The sequence below is a fragment of the Perna viridis genome, chromosome 3, assembly GCF_037379345.1.
Source record: "Perna viridis isolate PV_CMFRI_1.1 ecotype Kerala chromosome 3, ASM3737934v1, whole genome shotgun sequence".
NCBI classification, from domain to species: Eukaryota; Metazoa; Mollusca; class Bivalvia; order Mytilida; family Mytilidae; genus Perna; species Perna viridis.
Window position 1 is genome coordinate 8,142,329 of NC_142447.1, and position 6,883 is coordinate 8,149,211.

At 30.9% G+C, this 6,883-nt stretch overlaps 1 long non-coding RNA gene across 15 annotated transcripts in view; it reads right to left on the bottom strand.

The window, feature by feature from the left end:
* Positions 1 to 1,012, bottom strand: part of LOC148620879 (uncharacterized) — a 28,735-nt gene extending 27,723 nt beyond the window's left edge. For 8 of the 15 annotated variants that reach the window (XR_015921013.1, XR_015921007.1, XR_015921009.1 and 5 more), the window contains exon 1: positions 433 to 729. This is a non-coding gene — a long non-coding RNA (uncharacterized LOC148620879). Of the gene's footprint in view, positions 1 to 432 lie in introns of all 15 variants that reach the window. The other 7 variants (XR_015921015.1, XR_015921012.1, XR_015921022.1 and 4 more) reach the window with 6 other exon arrangements.
* Positions 1,013 to 6,883: the final 5,871 nt, after the last annotated feature.

Below are 6,883 nucleotides of genomic sequence, written 5' to 3' on the forward strand. Positions count from 1 at the left end.
AATTACATTTAAACTTTTTTCAGCCAATATCCGTATTATTTAAAACGATCAAAAACACAAAAACGAAATTGTCTATATTTTAACATTTCATCATGATTTAGCACTCTTTTTTTTCATTATATTTGTATACAACACGTAGCTTATAATCAATATTTTCGTCGTTGTCATGCCATTACATATAGTCTACATATAATTTATATCTAATTTTGAAACACTGTGACAATGTTTGTATGTTAACGATGGATGGATTTTTTACGTAAAGTAAATAAGTAAGAAAAGGAAAATATTTTACAATCCATAGCCTGTCTTATAAACAGTTCTTCATATATAATATGTCATAAAAATATTTACTTCATCTAGTATTAATCCTTAACCGATAGTATATCAGATCAGTCATTTGTTTTTGAACATTTTCCTTAAGTTATTTCTCACCTTATTTTCCTAGCTGTCTCCTCCCTATTAGACCCTGTGCAATCGTAGATTGCTTCATAGTTGGCCATACAATGGAAATACTTGTCACAATTTAAACAATTTGCAGCTTTCATTGCGTCGTAATTAGAACTAAATTTGTCTTCTGAGCAACTGTTCCATGGACCAAATAATTTGTGTTTATATATGCAAACTGCTACTGAAATCTGTGCCGACACCGATGACATAAGAAAACAGAAGATTAACAACCAACTGATGAACTGGTAATCTGCATTTAGGATAATTTTATAAATAAAAATGTATGGTACATAATATCACTACCATTTGTTAACGAATTTCTTGTCGTAACGGTAAAATGCAATGGTATATTGTGTTGTGTTGTGCTTTGTTTTATTATTGGAAAGCAGTGGACACTTTTACTAAATGTTAAAATATGGACGCTTTTTTATTTTGTTGAAATAAAATATTCATGTTTATTTTGTTGTCTGTTGGTTTTATAAATGTTGTTTGTTCAAATCTCTGTTTCATTTTATGTTTCTTTGTTTTGTTTTTGTTTAACGTTAATTGAATACATTATGCATATAGTAGTTTTCATTTACCGTACTTTGATGTATTACAATCCAGATAATAAATAAATACACCCTCGCACTGTTGAATCTTTTGAGATAAAGTATACTTAAATATGAGGTTTTTACCTTATAATTTAGTAAATATTTACTTCAATATTTACATCATACTACTTGTATATGTATTATGTATGTCAACAGGTGTAAATATTATAATTTCTTGTAATAGTTGTACGAATCGTTAGAGATAGCGAGAAAAGTGTAAAATTTTATAACATGAAAGAAACAGTAGTGTAATGCTTACCTTTCATCGTTGTAAAAAGTATAAATAAAAATGCATTTGGTCGTTTATATATACGACTAATACGATCACGTGTTGCGGCTAAAAGAATTAAAAAAAAAACACTTTCGATTGGGCCTTTAAACAGATTTACGTTGCACTAATAGTTTAGATGGAAGTGAGGTGAATAAATATTAACAATATTTCAGCCACAGCCGTAGCTACGTTAGACTAAAATTGAAAACACTTGTGATTATTTTAATATGAAACGAGTGTGGTGGTACAATTGAATTGTGTCTAAAATCGGCGCTTTGTGTAAATATAACACTTAAGCTTACCCATTTTGTTTCATTTTATGGAGAATATTTACTGCAACACACACACACTTTATCGTTATAGCAGAACAAAGAACTTATTAACTTTCTATATTATTACACCAATACCCGAGTACTAAGCGCTACTCTCTGTAAGAATCGGGCAGTGGGTGAATCATGGTGGATAAAAAACATGAAATCTTATTCAAAATACTGAAATGCAGAAACGGCATTCATTTTTAGTTAGTGTTAGTTATTCGAGGAGTACATATATTATTTGAAATGCATTGCAACTGCATCATCATCAAAGAGGGATAACTCACTGTCGCGTATCATTCTTTTGTAACTTTGAATTCACTATTCAGCATCTTTTGACACTTCTTAGATAAACAAACTGTCAATCGATCTTCAAAAGACCATAACTTATTTGCCCAAATTTCAAAGTTGTGTTTTTTGTGAGTACGATTCATTATTTTCGATTTTGTCTGATTATTACAGATCCAAGGCTCTATTAAACAATTAATAGTGTAACACGTATTTATTATCTGTAAGACCTGTGGTTTGACAAAAGGGATAGATTATTTTTCCTATCATTTCTAGAATTTGCATAACTGCCTGGAAATTTTTTTAACGAATCACAATTATTCACACCTTTCTTGGGAAAACCACAATGGTCTAGAGTTATCCCATGCATATATTTTTAAACAATACGATGAATTAAAAACACTAAAACTATTTCAGTTGAAAAAATGTGTTTTGACCTTTTTATATTACTTTAAGTAAGCAATTGCCATAGTTTAGGTATGGATTTTGGATTGTTCATGCCCTGCCTTTCAAAAAAAGAAGTTTTAATGAAATTCTTGACTAATATGGGAATATTAATTTCCAAATATGTAGTCAATTTTAATATTAGGCAATTACGTCAGCTATACAACCTTGCAGATAAGTCATGATTAATCTATAAAAACAAGTTTCCTATCAGATTTGAGTGCTGTTTGATTTCAAAGTCGTGATTACAAGGAAACAATATTCTCTTCAGCAATTTCCTATTAATTTTTTCGTGATTTTGATAAAGTCTTTGTGAAGTTCTGAAATGCTGAAATGCAACAGGAAATATCAGAAAAAATATACATTCATCTTAGACTACTTAACGTATACAATTTTTATCTACGCTGAAGAAATATCAGCATTATTTTATCAGAGAATGCACTCGATAATATTACTGTAAAAAGAACTAAGTGGTATCATTTGAAGCAGCAGAAATAAGCTTCCCGTCAGAACAATATAAGGTAGTACTAAACAGATGGATTATAGCTGCAAGGTTGCTCTTAGTTCGTGAAAAATCAACCTTTTATTTAACAGTCTAATATCAAAGTTTACTTTCTAAAAACATAAAGAACACATTTTGTGATTTTTTAATTGTTGTGCTTCATAAAACTTGTGAGTGTATTGGTAAATATTGTAACAGAGCAATGCATGGTAACATATTAAAAAATCAGTTTCAGTACCACTCAACAACTACATGTAATGAACAATATTATTTTTATGAAATATCAACCACGGCAAGAAGGCGGCAACTGTCAAAATTTACGGTCATTTTGACAAATTTTGGCGTTTGTTCTCTCTTAAAATTTGGACAAAAATTAAATACCAAAAATATAACTTACTAGTTTTGAGGAAGATAAAAAGACGCAGGGGACTGATGCGCTTAAATGGGTTTTATACATTTACATTACGCTTGTTCACCATTACAAATATAACATTTGTCGATAATACATAAATCTGCTATTTCCACGAAATTTCAGCTTTCATGTATAAACTGTAAATATTACAACATAAGACCACTCAGTTAAGTCTCAAAGCTGTACACCTAAAAGAAGCAGCTTGTTGGCCCTCATTAGCTCAGGCAAATAGTACGAAGATGCAAAGACTGAAGATACCCAAGCATAAAATTATTTCCCTAAGTCCTTATTGAAGTTTACACTGCCGCAAATGGTTGTTTCCATTTGAACTAAATTGCCATAGATGCAAATGTAAAATTAATTGTAAAGTTACACAAAAAGTATGCATATCATCAAATCATAATGAAAATACTAAATTCGTTTTAAATTGGAGACATTTGTCGAATTATTCAACATGTAAGTTTTCGGTTTGCACAGCGAGCATTCTTTGTTTGTATCCATAGAAACCAACCTATTTTGATTGTTTACTAACCAAATCATGCAAAAAAGAAAACATTTATAATTTGTGGTTTTAAAATCGCACTTTTGTTTGTAAACACGAAATAAGCTGCGCAATTTATGTTGGTTAAGATACAAAGGTGCGAAAATATCCGTATATGTAAAATATCTTTTTTTTTTAATTTTAAGTGTCAGTCTCTGTGAGAATCAGGCAAAGGTGTGAAACAGGTATGAAAAAATTTCTCAGCGTAGCCAGTGATGCAGAGACCAAATATTGGTCTTTTCAAATAGAGACAGCATCCTTGAGTGATATTACATTGTCCGATCGGTGGGGTTTTGACATGCATGTTTCTGATTTTTTCCCATTTTGCCCGATTCTTACAAACACTTACACTTTACATGATAATGAAAAGGCTACTAAGCACGTATATTCGATTGCGTTGTATAATTGTGCTTTAAAATGTATACATGGCGAATGATAAAAAACAGATAATATCAGTTTCTACACGGATCTCATTTGTTTGTTTGATATATCGTCAGACAAAATGACATTCCATTTAATATTACCACTTACCACATAAAAACAACGTTTGTTTTGATAAACGTGACGTATTTGCGATGGCATACGCGACACGTGATAAGTGAAGTGTAAAAGACTGAAAAATCTAAATTGTCTAACATTCTTCACAAAACATTTCTAAAAATTGAGAATTTGTTATGTTGTGAATATCAAATGGTAGTCTTCATCTTTTATCGAAACCACTTTTAGCTTTGGCATTTGTATTTACATGTATTTCACAGTTTTATGTTTGTGTTTGTGTTTTATTTTGTTTTATTTTTAATGTTTTAATTGTATTTTCTTTTGTTTGTTTGTTTGTTTTTAATTTTCTATGAGGCCGAATTCTCATTGGGTACGTATTATATAACGCGATGAAAACATTAAAGAATCACGTGATTACTTTCATCTCGCTGTTTATTTTACTTGATGTAAGTTTATGATCCAGCACACAACATATTGTTTACGTTTTACGTATTGTAGTGCTTAGGAGATAAAAGTAAACAATGATTTCCAAATCTTAGATTGATTTATACTTATGTATACAATTATAAGGAGGATTATCTAACATGATTGATGCTAGACACGTACATGAGTAAGAAAATAGGTTGTTTATATCGCTTGAGTAAAACATCAAATTAATTCCATCTTTATACAAGCAATCTACTAATACTTGACACATATTGTTGTAAAATCAAACGCGTGTCACAAATTTTTGAGTAACGTAAAAATTCAAACTAAGCTAAATTCACACACGCTCGTAACAATATTCGTTACAAACAAAATCCATTTATACACTTACACAAAAGATATTTAGCAACAATCAACATAGATCTACGATAATATTCAGTCAGATATAAAAGTACACCGTTGAAGAATACAATACTTACATGATACAAACTTCAAACGCTAAGGAGTTTCCCAATTCGTTGAAAAAATAAGGCGTCAAAACAGAATTGTAGAAAAAAAAACAGTATACCCGCTCTCAGATGCAACAACCCTGAAACCATATGGTCAAAATATAAAGAGGGTCGTCAAATAGAAATTTGATGTCGTTTCAGTCTTCAATGGATATACTGCTTTCGTTAAAATGTCAAGTACACTACAGTTGCCGAGAAAACTGTAATACTTTAAAAAAAAAATAGACAAACATACTATACTATATTTCTCCCATTATAACCATTAGTACTTTAAACATTATAACTCTTAGATCGGCATGAATCAACCGTTAGATAAACCTAAGTACAGCTCTGTTTTTATACCATACAGAAACTTATGATAACGCAGGATAGTTAAGGTACTTCAAGTGTATTTTCTACTACATAAAATAACACAGTCATGTAATACTACAATGTCATAAGCAATGTTTACGTCAACGTCTGCAGGCGATTGTAATTTTCCATCAGACGTTTTTCGGAAATGCTATCTAGATATATTGGAAAAGACGAAAATAAATTAAGGGTTTAAATCATCACTTCAGTTTTCAGCTTTAATATTCTTTAGAAGTTTGCTTATTTCACATTTCTTGCGATTTTAATAGGAGCAGCTTATTTTCCATATATGGAAAACGGCGTGTTTACAAGCCTGAACATTTCACAGCACCCCCTTTTAGTATAATTATTTACTCAGTGTTTCAATTTTATGTGAATATTACCCGCATGCTCATAATAGTCTAAACATTTACAACATTAAAAAATCAATAAGATTATTAACACAGGCGTGTAATTGCAATAAAATGCGTCTCCTTCACAACGCATGTCAGTGCTATATATAGATAAACGAAAGGCGCAGCATCGTGCACACTTGTATTACAAATTTAAAGCATTCACGGTCATACAGGGAAAACGGTAGTATTTATTTTCCCATAGCCGACAATACTAACCTTTTCAAGTTTTTCAGTAATTTCTAATTAAAACTAGGTCTCAAAAACCGTATTGTATAGTAGTACTTTCATTCAGAGATCGAAAAATCACCATGGGAATAGAGGTTGACCATTTTGGTTTTTTTTCAACCACCATCAGAAGTATGAAGGTACCGGAAGTTTTACATTTTTTTTTGGTTCCGCACTCATTTGTAATATGCAGTCTTTTTAAAATTTCACAAACTATGCATTTTTAAGGATGAAAAAAATAAACTTATTTTTTTTAAACTTTAATCCTTGAAGAATCTGAGAGAGAAAAATCATTCGTTACAAACTTTGTCAGTACACCAATTTGTCCATTCAAAGTTCTAACTACTTTCATCTGAATAGGGTACACGATTGGTCAACCTAATGCAGGGAAGTAAATACTACTATTTTCCCTACAGCCGATAAGGTACGAATGTGCACGGTTATAATAAAGCACATAAGGGAAAGAAACATCGGATATCTATGTCGTATAACCCACCGAGTCAAATTTATTATTTATCTAAAAATAGATCATTTGAGCGTTTGTAAACAAAAGAGAAACGGAAGGTGGGACACGTACTATGTCGGTTTTTCATCTCGCCCGACCTGTTCCACTCAATCAAATTTCGTGTGTCATACATCAGTAGAATTGGAATAAAATAATGACTGG